The following is a 15830-nucleotide window of genomic DNA, read 5'->3' as shown; positions in this document are numbered from 1 at the left end:
TTGTTTTTTATTTTGGTTTGCTGTGAAATAATAGAGTTTACCAGAGTGTGAAAAAGGACAGTACTCTCACATCAGCCAAGGCATCAGCTGAAACGAGTGTGTCTCCTCATATTGTTCAGGTGCTGGAGATTACAGAGATGCCACACTTCCCTTCCCCAGGCCAGCCCTTCATATTCCCATGCCTTCCACAATGACAGGGCATTCCTTAAATTCAGCTTCCTATTGGAGTAGTTGGGTAGGGAATTTGGTTTGTTTTGATTTGTCTGTATTTAGTTATGCTAGAGAATCTAATTTGTAATTCTTTATAACTGAAAAGTGTGAGAAACTATGTTAGATTTGGCATAAAATGTTTTCTGTAAGTCTTATAGAGTTAATTCTGAGCCTGTTCTGGTTGTCAGAACTGCGCTGACCAGTGACTGAAAGCTGCGAGCATTGGGACAGATTGGCTGAAGACAAGGAATTTCTAAGGTAAGGTAATAAAGGTGTAAGATTTGCATTATCATTTCTTGGGATACTTTTCTAATTATATTGGACATTAATAGTTTAACAAGAATAAATATACTCTCCCAACCTGAACTTTTACAAAACTATTTTAGGAGTAATTGAATTCCATTTGCAGTTGATTACAGACAAGAGCTGGACCTCCCCCTCCTACTGAATATGTAAAATGACCATCAAAACAAGTGGTTGAACATGTAAGAAAATAAGAACTTTTGGGAGTAGGCCCAAAACAAGTATACTACATAAGGTAAATGGGTTCTAAAGTCACTGAATACTTTGAGGACATCCCCAGAGTTTCAGCAGAAAGGGTGTTGTCACATCAGCAAAGGCTTCTGTATTCTTTTGTAGAAAACAAGGAATCGACTGAAATAAGTTTTGTTTCCTGGTATTGGGTTCAGGTGCTGGTGGAGATTACAGAGATGCCACACACTTCCCTTCCCCAGGCCAGCCCTTCATGTTCCCACTGCCTTCCTGGACGAGAAGGCATTCCTATTCAGCTTCCTATTGGAGTAGTCGGGAAGGGACTGGCACCGAAGTTTCAATACAGTGCTTTAGCTTAATCCTGTTTGTTCCTGTCTGCTTCTCCCAGGATTGGCTTGACTTACTTGTTCTTACCCCTTTTCTTTGCTCACAATTCCTTCTTTTCCTCCACTTCACCCTTTCAGGCCCATTTCTCTTCTACTGTAATGCCTAGAGTCAGGTTGTCCTTCAACACCTTTCTGTGTGCACGGATCTTCTGTGCATGATGACTGAGTCATAGGGAACACGTCGTATGCCTTGTGGTAGAGTGGAAGGGTGGTCTGAGATCTTCTGTAGAGGCTTCAGGTCTAGGTGTAGGTAAGGTCTCTGCTGATCATCCCTGCCTGTGAGCTTACACTTACTTAACTTTAGGACTTGCTTTGTAATATTTTCATAGTTCTAAAACTCTACAAGTGGAATCAGAAGTGGATATACAGTTTTGTGATACTCTTTAAGTTCCAGGTAAAACAATTATAGGTTCTCTACAGAGGGACATATGCAACGATAAAATAATCATAACCTTTTTTTTTTTTTTTAAAAAGAAAATAACAAAAATTTAAGTGTGAAAATCAGGGTATTATGACTAGGACTCAGCAGAAATAACAAAGAACTAAAATAGTTGCTAGAAATGTACAATACATAAATATTTTCATAAAATAAGAGATGATGAAAGTGATGAAACATAATTAAATAGGAATCAGTTGTAGAAAATGAAGTCTAGAAATGAAAATTATAACAATTTTAAAAATAAATTGTAGATTAACTCAGCATATAGGTATAGTTAAAAGCTATTCAGAACCCCATAGAAAATACAGTAGTTTGTGAAATTGTGATTTGAGTTCCAGAAAGAAAATTCCAGGTTGGTCTGAACCATATAATGAGACTGTTAGGAACGAAGGAAGAAAGGAAGGAAGGAAGATAGAAATATGGGCTAGGTATGAGACTATCCGTGGTAATCATTGGCATTTAACAGAACAAATGGAAGACACAAATTCTCAGATTTAAAGAGCCCAGGGATTTCTGTGTTCATAGTTACACTTTGAAGCTACAGAATGCCAAACACAGTCTAGCAGGGCACAAGCCACACAGAAATCTGTTGTAGGTAAAAGAAGGGAAATAAATGGTGGTGAAAGGCGATGTGGAGTAGAAGAAACCGAGCGAAGAAAAAGGATGAGTGGGTCAAGCCAAGCCAGGGAAACAGTGACAAACAGGGTGTGCTGTGGATGTTTTGAATCTTCGGTGCCAAATACGTTAGTAAAGATGTATTTGCATTTTAGTATTCCAGGCCAGTGCAATGTAGTACCAAAAATGTGAAGACTTATTTCAGGTTTGGTAGCTAAAAGTGGATGAACAAAAAGCTTTTTCTTTTTTCTTTTGTTAAGTCAGAAATGAGGAGAAAAGGAGCAATTTAAAAGAAGGTGACAGTATTTATTCATTCACTCATAATTCATTCATTCATTCTTTTATGCTAAGAATAACTCCAGACTTAGCACACACTTTTGAGACAAGCTCTTGCTATGCAGCCCTGGCCGGCCTGCTGCTGTGTATCTCAGACTGACTTACATTTGAGGTCATTTACGGCCCCTCCCGAGTGCCAGGAGCACAGGCGCGTGCCGCTGTACCAGCTCCAGTCCTTCAGGCGCTGCTTAATTACTGATCTTAAAATTCATCCACACTGTAAAAATATATCCATTTATTCTTCTTTTTCATTGCTGAGTAAGATATCGTTTATAGATAAACCACAGTTTGTTCTTTTTGTATTTGTGAAAATACAAATATATATTAAAAAAAATGTCTTTCAGATTTTGAGCTAATTAAGCTAGTAGAATACTTACTAACTTTGTGGGTAACTGGTACCTTCTTGGCTTTTCAGTAAAGAGTAACACAAAAACCCTGAAGATTATTTAGGGATCATAAAACAATTTTTGTACAAATATTGTTAACAAAACCAAATGAAAGGGAAACAAATTTGGAGAAAATTGCCATAGCTTAATGATATGCTGTCAAAGTGATTGTATTTCTAAATGGTTATACAAAGGATACTATAATTTATAAATTCATTGAATGATGGTGTTTTACTTAAAATTTTTGTTATATATTGTTGCCAACTACTTAATTTCATTAAGTGCCTCTTTTGAAGTCACCTGTTGACGTTAAGTTATTTTTAATTGCTTTAATTGTTAGAAGTAATTATTGTGTTGCAAATGTCTGATATTTTTACATTAAGCAATGTTGCTAGGGCTGAGAATGTAGCTTAGTGATGGAGTGATGCATTACCAGTATGTCTGATGTCCTAGAGTCAACTGTCTGGACCACATAAAGAATAAATGGTGAGATATGGGGGGAAGAAATGCATTTTAGAGCTGGAAGCTCAGTGTAGAGCAAGTGTTTATCATGTCTGAGGTGCACCAAACAAACAAAAAAGAATTCATGTTAATACACTGTATGATACATTCTCTTTTTTTTTTCTGATCCAATTGATATAGTTACCCACCTAAACATACAAAGCCCTGTACACATCCACCCCTTAAGAACATTCATAACAACCTGTAAATACAGAGTGGAATCTTAACGTCAGCTTCCATGTTCTCTCCACGGCTTCTCTCACAGTCTCAATACATTCTCTTTATTCCTGAATGATGTTGATTCAGACCGGTTCTATCAATTTTCATGAGTTCAAAAGTATATTGGAAGCTGTAGTTCATAAGGTTGTAGAGAAAAAGATTGCATGTACAAATGTTTTTAATCATGCAAAGTATTTGATAGGTGAAGTCCAAACTTTTAGTTTTAGTATTATTTTTATTATTATGTAAATGGGAGGGATGTCTGTAAATATGTTTGTGTACAAGTGTAAGTATGCATGTGTATCTATGTGTGTGTAACAGTACATGTACGTGTGTACATGTACGTGTGAGGATGTAAGTGTGTATGTGTGTATGTTTGTATTACAAACTTGAGAACTGCCATTGCTGAGTTTACTTACAACTGTATCTATAACCCTGTCCTCTGACCTTCGCTTTTCCCTTCCCTCGCCCTTTCCCTGCCTTTCTCTTTCCTTGGTGAAGATGGATCCTAGAACCTCCCTTGTGTTGGACAAACTCCACTGAGCTATGTCCCTAACCATAACCCTGTTTAGTCACTTTTGTTTTCATCTTAACTTTTTTTGAGAACTTTATTTTTTAAACAATTATTTATTTATTATGTATAAAATACACTGGAACTGTCTTCAGACACACCAGAAGAGGGCATCAGATCTCATTACAGATGGTTGTGAGCCACCATGTGGTTGCTGGGAATTGAACTCAGGACCAATGGAAGAGCAGTCAGTGCTCCTAACCACTCCAGCCCTTTTCATGAGAACTACATCCACCTGACTCTTTCATCCCTTCCCACTCTGACTCCACCCATTCCCCTCCTCAAGTTTATGACTCTTTATTATTTTACATATATATACTATCGGCTTTCGTGTACACACACACACACACACACACACACACACAGCCTACTAAGTCCGTCTAACTTTGGTTGTGTGTACATCTGTCCATGGCTCAGCACTTGGGATTGGACAGCCTATGCAGGATCCGGTACCAGAGGAAACAGATTCTCTCTAAACAGCCATTGCTTATCTGTAGTAGGTCAGTTAGAAGTAGAACTTTGAAGAAATTCCCTGCTCACATTAGAATGTCAGTGGATACTGTTGTCATTATGCCTGTCTTGTTTGGGCAACCAGATTGTTGAGAGTTCATGGGTGCATTTTCCCTGCATGTATAGGGCACACTAGCAGCAGTCACTCTGGTTCTCTGACTTCCCATCCCTTGATATTCTTGATATTCCCTAAGCTTTGCATGGGGGATTATGCTGCAAATAGAGAAATTTGGGCTGGAGACCCTATGGATACTTATACTCTGCAATCTGACCAGTTATGGATCTCTAATCATGTACATCTGTTCCCAAAAGAAGCTTCTTTGATGAGGAGTGATCACCATACTTACCTGTGGGTATAAAGATAAGTACTTAGATGCAGTTAAAATTGCATTAATTTAGATATAGTAGGTTTTCCTCTAGAGTCTATACCTGCTTCACCCATAGAGAGTTGGCTAGATTATAATACTAGGCATGACTTTCCTCACATTGAGTGGGCTTTATTTAGTACAGTTAGATAGCTGTTGTTTACTTACAGCTAAAAGAACTTCTCCTGAATGACTGGAGATAGTGTGCCAGTCCAGACACTGTTGTGGTTCATATATTTTACAGCTGGGTGAGACTACTGATCAGTCTTCTCCCTTGTATCAAGAGAGCAAGACCTCCAGAGTGGAGGCTTCTAGGGCACTTCTAGCTCAGTTCCTCCAAGTCCTGTGTCCTGAGTGTCTGGTGTCTTCAACACTAGGGTCTTGCCTTCAAGATCTGGAGGGAAATCAAGGGCAATGGAATAGGCTATATTGGCTTGGAATACGTTTATTTCCTGACTAACAACTCAAGTGTGTAAGTGTGGGGTGTGTGTGAGAGCTGTATACACAAGTGCAGGTCAGAGGATAACCTCTGTTATTTGCTCTCTTTCTGCTACATGGCTCTGGGGATGGAACTCAGACCTCTGGGCTTGGTGGCACCACCTTTACCTTCAGAACCATCTTGCTGGTGCTTGAAAGTGCCTTTCTGTTGAGTTGGCATTGAATTAAATGCATTAATTAATTAATTAATCTTTAGGTATTCTGAATGTCACAAAGTTAAGTTAGGAGAGACTTTGAGGCAGGTGCTGTAGTTTGTTGGATAAAGATGTGACAGAAATCTGCAGTGTAGGTGGAGAGTGAAAACTGAGCTGTGACCTGATGTTACAGGAAAGGAGAGAGGGGGTGGAGGTGGTATGAAATGCGAGTGAATCAAGAGTGTCCCAAATTAAAGATAGGAAGGGAAGAGAGTAGAAATCTAGATGGAAAAATGGCTTTCAGGCCAAATTCATACATGAATCTTCTTACAGGAAATTTAAATATGAACAAAAATTTATTTACAGGATATGTGTGAGATTATGAAAAAAAAAAACCAACCTAAATCATTTTATAAAATTAGCCTCATGAAATCAAGCTACATTTCTCCAGGGGATCTTAGGAACCATTCAGTTAGGGCCTTAATGTTGAGGAACAGATAGCAAATTTTACATGTATATTCCCTGGATAGTAGAATTGTATCTTTGAACATTGGTGAAGATTAATAATTTAGCTGAAAGTAGCTAGCATGGTACCTGGCATATAGAGGTTATGTAGCAATTGATTACTTTTGAATGTGTACTGAATGTTCACGAACTGGGCTGACCAAGAGACATTCTAATGGCCTGGGGAACGGGAGGAAGCCCAGGAAAAACAACCCTGGGCTAAAATGCTGAAGGAGGAAGAAGCCACGGCACCCTAGACAAATAGTCTCTCTGCATTTTAGAAAGTTACAGGGTGAGAAAGAAATGGAGGAGTACAGAGACAGTAGATTGGAAGAAGGAAGAGGACTGAATAAAATGCATTATTCTTGATGCTGTGTAAGATGTGTGTCTAAATATTGAGCCAGTCAACAGTCTCAGTTTATGAAAGCCATATGACTTGAGAAACAACTGTAGGCTGAAACCTTAGCCAGAATAACTCTGCTACTAGTTTTAAGAAACCATGTGAGATAATAAATCTTTTTTTTTTTTTTTTTTTTTATTAACTTGAGTATTTCTTATATACATTTTAAAGTGTTATTCCCTTTCCGGTTTCCGGCAACACCCCCTAATCCCCCTCCCTTCTTTATGGGTGCTCCTCCCCACCCTCCCCCCATTGCCGCCCCCCCCCCAACAATCTAGTTCACTGGGGGTTCAGTCTTAGCAGGACCCGGGCTTCCCCTTCCACTGGTGCTCTTACTAGGATATTCATTGCTACCTATGAGGTCAGAGTCCAGGGTCAGTCCATGTATAGTCTTTAGGTAGTGGCTTAGTCCCTGGAAGCTCTGGTTGCTTGGCATTGTTGTACATATGGGGTCTCGAGCCCCTTCAAGCTCTTCCAGTTCTTTCTCTGATTCCTTCAACAGGGTCCTATTCTCAGTTCAGTGGTTTGCTGCTGGCATTCGCCTCTGTGTTTGCTATATTCTGGCTGTGTCTCTCAGGAGAGATCTACATCCGGCTCCTGTCGGTCTGCACTTCTTTGCTTCATCCATCTTGTCTAATTGGGTGGCTGTATATGTATGGGCCACATGTGGGGCAGGCTCTGAATGGGTGTTCCTTCTGACTCTGTTTTAATTCTTTGCCTCTCTATTCCCTGCCAAGGATATTCTTGTTCCCCCTTTTAAAGAAGGAGTGAAGCATTCACATTTTGATCATCCGTCTTGAGTTTCATTTGTTCTAGGTATCTAGGGTAATTCAAGCATTTGGGCTAATAGCCACTTATCAATGAGTGCATACCATGTGTGTTTTTCTGTGATTGGGTTACCTCACTCAGGATGATATTTTCCAGTTCGACCATTTGCCTACTTAATTTCATAAAGTCATTGTTTTTGATAGCTGAGTAATATTCCATTGTGTAGATGTACCACATTTTCTGTATCCATTCCTCTGTTGAAGGGCATCTGGGTTCTTTCCAGCTTCTGGCTATTATAAATAAGGCTGCGATGAACATAGTGGAGCACGTGTCTTTTTTATGAGATAATAAATCTTAAACTCTGTGTTTTTACTTTTTAAATGGGAACAATTGTTATCCAATAGAATGATACTAATATTTGTTACTAAGTTGAGTGATACAATAAATCAGTATGCACCCCTAAATTCCTATGTTGAAACATAAAGCTCAGTGAGATGATATTTGAACTGATAAGTCTTAAGGCATGAGCCCTTGTGAATAGCTTGCTTAACTCTCTACTATGTAAAAATAGGAGGATCAGATTGACCTCTGTGAACTAGGAAGTTGACAGACCCTTAATCAATCAGTGAATCTGCTATGTCCTTGATCATACACTTTCCAACCTTCAAAAACATGATAGAAATATCTGTGTATTCCATTGTAGCAGCTTAAACAGAACAAGAAAGATGCTGTTAGAACGAAGATTTTATTTCATTTCATGCGAGTGAGTGTCTGCTTACACATGTCTTTACACACTTGCATACAATGTTTGCAAAGGCCAGAAGAGGGCAGAAGATATCTGAATTGCACAGGATTTGTGAGCTGCCTTGTAGGTGCTAGCAATTGAAATATGTCCTCTGGAAGAGCAGTCAGTGTTCTTAACCACGGAGCCATCCCTCCAGCCTCAGAACAAATACTTTTAAAGTGTATGTAGCATTGAGGTCAGTCGTAATGATTGGTGAATGGGTTTTGCAGATCCACTGAAGCTTGAAGTTCTGGCCTTAAGGAAGCTGTAGACTCGTCTTCTTTGATGAGGTTGACAATTAGCGCTCAAAGAAACTTGGGGGAATCTAATTAAAAACTGAGGAAAGAGACTCGTTATAGCACTTCAACCACAGTACTGTGTAAACCAAATAATAAGCAAAATGATCAGAGGAGGGAGAAGGAGGGAGGAACCTAGATGGCAGAGGGGAAGGGGAGGGAAAAAAGTGGGAGCAGGGTCAAGTCTGAAAAGAGAAAACAAGACAGAAATCCAGAGGGCCAGGAGAATGAATAGCAGTGGGAGGTGGGAAATGGGGGGAGGGACTAGAATGTCCCAGATGCCAGGGATGCAAGAGGTTCCCAGGACCCAATGGGGATGACCCGACAGAGGGGAGATAGAACCTGTAGAGACCACCTCCCATAGATAGACATGACCCCCCAGTGGAGATAGGGGGCCACCCACCCATCTCAAAATTTTTAACCCAGAATTGCTCCTGTCTAAAGGAAATGCAGAGACAAAGAATGGAGCAGAGACTGAAGGAAAGGCCATCCAGAGACCGCCCCACCTGCAGACACCAAACCCGGACACTGTTGCTGAAACCAAAAAGTGATGGCAGGCAGGAGCCTGGTCGGCTGTCCTCTGAGAGGCTCTGCTAGCACCTGACTAAGACAGATCCAGATACTCGCAGCCAACCATTGGACTGAGTCAAGGGACCCCAGTGGAAGAGTTAGGGAAAGGACTGAAGGAGCTAAGGGTGTTACAACCCCATAGGAAGAACAACATTATCAACTAACTGGACCCCTCAGAGCTCCCAGGGACTAAACCACCAAACAGAATATACATGGTGACCCATGGCTCCCACTACATATGTAGCAGAAGATTGCCTCATCTGGCATCAGTGGAAGGGGAGGCACTTAGTCTGTGGAAGCTTGTTGCCCTATGAAGGGGGAGGTGCTAGACGGGTGAGGCTAGAATGTGTGGGTGCATAGGGAAGCACCCTCTTAGAGGCAAAGGGGCAGGAGAATGGGATAGGGAGTTTTCCAAGGGGAGACAGGGAAGGGGGACAACATTTGAAATAAAATAATCATTTTTTTTAAATGGGCATATTCCTTGATTTTTTTTTATTCAGCTTTTTCTTTCCCTAGAATAGCCAATGCAGATGGGGAAGGAACCAAGAGAAACCAGAGCAGATGAGTGCTGTTACGCTGTTACTGTGTTTGGCCTTGGATTAATACTAATGATAAGGCACATCTGGAATATTCCCATAGCATTCATCCTTTAGAAGTTCCTCCATACTCTGATTTTATAAAAGCCAAATTGAATATCTTTAGCAACTTCCAAAGCCATGCTGTTAATTCTTCCTGAAATGGAAATGAGAAGGAAATCTAGAGGTGTCTCCACGCATGGGCAGTCCAGCAGTCCTGCAGAAAGGGCAGACAGGCAGGTTCTTTGCTCTGTGGTTCCTTTCTTGTATAAGTCTATTGAGGACTAATCTTGTGCTGTTCCATATCAGCTGAAGGGAAATCCATAATTGTTTATACCTAAGTTCTGGTGTTTAAGGATGGGAAAATATTGGAAGAGAACATGAACGGAAAGTGAGAATGAAAAGACGGTGCAAAGCTTTTAGGGAGAGGCCCAGGCAGCACACAGTCACCTTCAACTCCTGCTTCGGGGACTTACCACTCCTTCTGTTCTCCATAGCACTTGTACTCATGTGTAATAACTACACACAGGCCTACACATATACCTAATTAACAATTAAAATCTTTATTGAAAATTAAACTAAGTTTTAGAAAGATGGTGGGAAGCAAAGGTTTGTTTTTACTCATTTTAGAAAATTCTGAGTATGGGTCTCCAGCACATCTTTTGTATATGTCATAGTGTAACATATGTGTGTATATTTATTTTCTGATGGCATAGTAATACAGTAATTTCTGCTATACCTTGTTTTGATTATGAACTTGTTGCAGTCTGATTGGTTTATTGGAGAATGACTAGCACATAAGGTGTGTGCTTCATAAGTTTCATAAGTCAGAAGCACTACATACATATAGAAACCACTCAGCTGAGCCATACTCAAGAGACCTACACACACACATGCACACACTCTGTTGTGTCTACATCTACTGGTTCAATTGGAAAGATCTCAGACAGGAAAACCCATGGTGCCTGTCAAAAGAAAAGCATTTCCTCCCTTGTGTGTGGACCACATATGCTGATGTTTCTTTCATGTGTGTCTTAGTCAGTGTTCTATTGCTGTGAAGAGTCATCACGATGATGGCGACTTTTATAAAAGAAACTATTTTTAATTGGGGCTTGCTGACAGTTTCAGAGGTTTCGTCTGTCATCCTTATGGTGAGGAACATGTTGGCATGTAGGCAGACGCATGAGAGTTCCAGATCCAGATCCAAAGGCAGCAGAAAGAGGAGAGTAGCTAGATCCACAGACAAGAGGGAACTCTGGGCTTGGCATGGGCTTCTGCAACCAAAAAGCCCACCCTCAGAGACACACTTACACACACAAGGCCACACCTCCTAATTCCCATCCAGTGGTACCACTCCCTAATGACTAAGCATTCAAATTCCTATTCCTATTGAAACCACCATGATGTGCCTTCCTGCTTTCCCTTACTTGGTTCATTGAATGTATGGGGAAAGTGGTAATTTTATAATCTAGGTTCATAAGCCTAACAGGTGTGGGTGAGCACACTGCTGATCTTATCTGGAAAACTTGCCTAGTGTTAGTCAATTCTTAAAACCGTAGCTATGGGAAAGGATAGGAATGGATGATGGGCAGCTAGATTAGACTGGAATTGTAATACATGAGTGTGGCCAGTTATATACTCTTGGCAGTTAAATCATGGTGTCTGTCTCCTTGCCCAGTGTCCCACTTAAAGCCTGACAGGAAGCTAATAGAAGACGTTATGTTGCTCTTTCCTTAGTCCCTCGGGCCAAGTAATAGAAGCCTCTCATTGTATCTTTTTTTTTTTAACCTCTTGAGCATTCTCAATCTTGTACCTAGTAGCCGGGTTGTAGTTCCAGCAAGACCTGGGGTCTTGTTTCAAAGATTGATGCAGTTAATTAGAGTGCTTTTGAGATATTGATGGCCAAAAGTTTATCAGAACCATCTTTGTCACCATGTAGACAGAGCTCAACTTTGAGTGAAGTATAGGAGATAGGAATGCAGAAAAATAACTCAGTGATGTTGTTTAAATTTGAGCTGAATCAGCTTTTCTTTGTTTTATTTATTTATGTTCCAGATGTTGCCCCCGTCCTGGAACCTCCTCTAAGAGTTGTTCACCCTGCTCCCCTTCCCTGGGGCATTAAATCTCTACAAGATTAGGCACATCCTTAGTGACCTCTCCCTTTGAGGTCAGGCAAGGACTCTCTGCTACATGTATGCTGGAGGCCACGGACCAGCCCATGTATGTTTTTGGCTAGTGATTTAGTCCCTGGGAGCTCTGAGAGGTCTAGTTAGTTGATATTGTTCTTCTTATGGGGTTGCAATCCCCTTCAGCTCCATGGGGTTCCCTGACATCAGTCCAATGGTTAACTGTAAGTATCTGCATCTGTCTCAGTCAGCTGCTGGTAGAGCCTCTCAAAGGACAGCTGTGCTAGGCTCCTGTCTTCTGCCATCCTCATAGTTGAATTTATCTTGATTTTTAGCAGTTTCTACTTTCTGGCTGAAGATGAGTCTTTACAATGCAATAAGGGCCTTCTATCTTTCACAGCACTCTCTAAGATCATATTTGGGTAGTATGGCAGGCAACGGCTTTTGGGATAGCCCCTGTTCCAGTTGTTTAGGACCCACATGAAGGACAAGTTCCACATCTGCTACATATGAACAGGGAGGCCTATGTCCAGCCTGTGTATGCTCTTTGGTTGGTGGTTCAGACTCTGAGAACCCCAAGGGCCCAGGTTAGTTGACTGTTGATCTTTCTGTGGGATCCCATCCGTTTTGGGACCCACAGTACTTCCTCCTATTCTTCCATAAGAGTGCCCAAGCTCCAGCCACTGTTTGACTGTGGGTGTCTGTATCTGTCTGAATCAGCTGCTAGGTGGAGCCTCTCAGAGGACAACATGCTCCTGTCCGCAAGCATAATAGAGCATCATTAATAATGTTAGGGATTGGTGCTTGCCCCTGGGATGGTCTCAAGTTGGATGGGTTATTGGTTGGCCATTCCCTCATCCAGGGTTTCTCACTTTTGTTACTGCTGACATTTTTGTCTGGATCATCCTTTGTTGGGATGTATGTTCTCTTCTTATAGAATGATTACTGCTACTTCTGGCCTTTTCCTTGAAGATAGTATGACAATCAAAAAGGGCTTTCAGTATGCAGTTTGAGCTGGCCTGAACTTGCTATATATAGACCAGGCTAGCCTTGAACTGATAGAGATCTACTTGCTTCTGTCTCCCTAGTGCTGGGGTTAAAGGTGTGTACCACCATGCCCAGACCATAATTTCTGATTCTTTTTTTTTTTTTTTTTTTTTTTGTTTGTTTGTTTTGTTTTTTTTTTTTTTTTTTTTTATTAATTTGAGTATTTCTTATTTACATTTGAATGTCGTTTCCTTTCCGGTTTCCGGGCAAACACCCCTAATCCCCCCTCCCTTCTTTATGGGTGCTCCCTCCCCACCCTCCCCCATTGCCGCCCCCCCCCAACAATCTAGTTCACTGGGGGTTCAGTCTTAGCAGGACCCAGGGCTTCCCCTTCCACTGGTGCTCTTACTAGGATATTCATTGCTACCTATGAGGTCAGAGTCCAGGGTCAGTCCATGTATAGTCTTTAGGTAGTGGCTTAGTCCCTGGAAGCTCTGGTTGCTTGGCATTGTTGTTCATATGGGGTCTCGAGCCCCTTCAAGCTCTTCCAGTTCTTTCTCTGATTCCTTCAACAGGGGTCCTATTCTCAGTTCAGTGGTTTGCTGCTGGCATTCGCCTCTGTGTTTGCTGTATTCTGGCTGTGTCTCTCAGGAGAGATCTACATCCGGCTCCTGTCGGTCTGCACTTCTTTGCTTCATCCATCTTGTCTAATTGGGTGGCTGTATATGTATGGGCCACATGTGGGGCAGGCTCTGAATGGGTGTTCCTTCTGACTCTGTTTTAATTCTTTGCCTCTCTATTCCCTGCCAAGGATATTCTTGTTCCCCCTTTTAAAGAAGGAGTGAAGCATTCACATTTTGATCATCCGTCTTGAGTTTCATGTGTTCTAGATTCTTAATCTAGGTGTTTGGCACATTGCATTTAATGTGATTATTGATTAAAGGTTGGGCTTTAATTCATCAGCTCACTATTTTCTTTTTATTTACCCCTTTTCTTCTTTGTTTCCCTCCTCTCTGACCACTTTTTATGCCTTCTTTTGGGTTGATATTAGCAGTTTTCATTACATCCTTATACTTTAATCATTGGAACGTTAGCTATATTTGCTTGGGCTTCTTGTTCATTTTGTAATTACTTTTCAGAGTGTGCACATTCAATAGCAGTCAACCTCCAGTCATGTTCTTTTCATTTTCTGCTCCAAGCTTTAGTGTATTGCTTTATTATTCTAGAGTGCTACTTTTGCTTCAAAAGCACATTATTTTTTAGGATACTCTCCTCTGTTAGGAGTCCCCGATACTATCTTTGTTTTTATATATATATATATATATATATATATATATATATATATATGCTTTGTTCTGTTTTGCATTTTAACTTGGTGTTTGTGTTTGGGTCAGGGGACAGAGATAAGTGTTCGGTCAGAAGACAACTTACAGAAACTGGTTCTCTTACCATACGGGTTATCAGGTTTGACAGCAAACACCTTTACCTACTGAACCATCTTAACTGGCCTTGAAAGATATTTTTGAAATAAGGAAAAATATCTTTTATTCTTTCTGGTGTTGACTGCTTTGTGCAAATTTCCTGTAATTGTGATAACTTTTTTTTTCTGCTTTCAGAGGTGATGTTAATTTTTGTTTGTGTATGTTTTGTTTATAAGGTCTCAGTGTAGCTCTGGGTATCCTGGAATTCACTTGTGGCCCAGGCTGACCTTGAACTCTGAGATCTGCCTGCCTTTGCCTTCTGATTGCTGGGATTCAAGTGTGTGCCATTCCCTATGGTTTTGAGCTTGGTGATAAATGACCACATCTCTATTTCTGATGGAAATTGACAGTTGTTTCCTGTCAGTACTTTGACATCACTGTTCCATTCGTTGACTTTTTATTTGCTGGCTTTTGGTATTTGCTCTTATTTCTCTGTTTACTTGCATATAATAAGACTTTTTTCTTAAAATACTTTAGAACATTGTTAAGTGATTTGATTATAATATGTATTGGTATCATTTTGTTGTTTCTTACATTTGGTGATTTTTGTACTTGGATTCGTATTTATAGTTTAATTAAAATGTGAGAGCATCACCAACAAGATAAGATTGCTCAGTGGGGAAAGGCTCTTGTCAGCAAGGCTGAAAGCTTCGTTTTGGAACCCACATGGAGGAACAGACAACTGATGCCTGCAGCTTGTCCTCTGGACTCCACACATGCAGTAGTAGGTTTGCACACACAGTACACACACATGTGCATATATACACAGTACACACACACATGTGCATATACACATGAATGAAAGTCCTTTTAAACAGTCAGACATGATCTTTCTTCCAGCATTGCTTTGTGTTTCCCATCTTCTCTGCTTTTGAGATTAAACTGTCATTTACTCTTTAAGCTGATTGGGATTTTCCCAGAGTTGAAGAATTTGTCATTCATTGATTTGTTGGAAATTATTTTTCTCAAGACGTTTTATTTTGATAACACATTTTGCAGTAGCTTCAGGTTCCTTTTGTTTCATTGCCTGGACATTTGGTTTGCATCACTTTTTATATCCTCTATTTCTCTAACAGAATCTCTGGCATATACAGTATAGGGACATCTGTGTGTATGTGTGTGCATGCATACATATACATACATATATATTCACACTATATGTTGTGTGGTTTCTTGGTTCACTTGTCTTGTTTTGGGGGGATTTTTTTGTTTCTGTTTTTTGTTTTTTATTTTTTAACACTAGCATTCAAACCCAGGGCGTGGCGCATGCTAGGCAAGGGCCCTACTACTGAGCACCATTCACAACCCTAACACCCTAGCTGAGGGGCATGGAAGGGTGTTTATATGTACTGGCTACCAGCATGTGTACTCGTGTGTGGAGGCCAGGGGAAAACTCTTGTCTTTCCTTAAGCTGTGCACACACACACACACACACACACACACACACACACACACACACACACACACACACACACACTCTCCCTCCCTCTCTCCCTCCCTCCCTCCCTCTCTCCCCTCTCTCTCTCCCTCCCTCCCTCTCTCTCCCCACCCTTTTAAGGACAAGAGTTCTCACAGGCTAATAAGTAAGCTAGGCTAGCTGACAGGGGAGGTGCCTGGATTTTCCTGATTCCACCTCCTTGGCTTTGAGGTAGCAAGGGCTTTCTACTATGCCCATTT

At 40.8% G+C, this 15830-nt stretch overlaps 1 protein-coding gene across 4 annotated transcripts in view; it reads left to right on the top strand.

Annotated features, from left to right (window-relative positions):
- Positions 1 to 15830, top strand: part of Cab39l (calcium binding protein 39 like) — a 101339-nt gene that overhangs the window by 14721 nt on the left and 70788 nt on the right. For all 4 annotated transcript variants that reach the window (XM_032917215.1, XM_032917216.1, XM_032917218.1 and 1 more), the window contains exon 3: positions 399 to 468. The gene's annotated coding sequence lies outside the window, so the exon portion shown is untranslated. The remainder of the gene's footprint in view (positions 1 to 398; positions 469 to 15830) is intronic.

Source organism: Rattus rattus, chromosome 12 (assembly GCF_011064425.1).
Source record: "Rattus rattus isolate New Zealand chromosome 12, Rrattus_CSIRO_v1, whole genome shotgun sequence".
In the NCBI taxonomy this organism is placed as follows: domain Eukaryota; kingdom Metazoa; phylum Chordata; class Mammalia; order Rodentia; family Muridae; genus Rattus; species Rattus rattus.
This window is presented reverse-complemented; position numbering and strand designations above follow the sequence as displayed.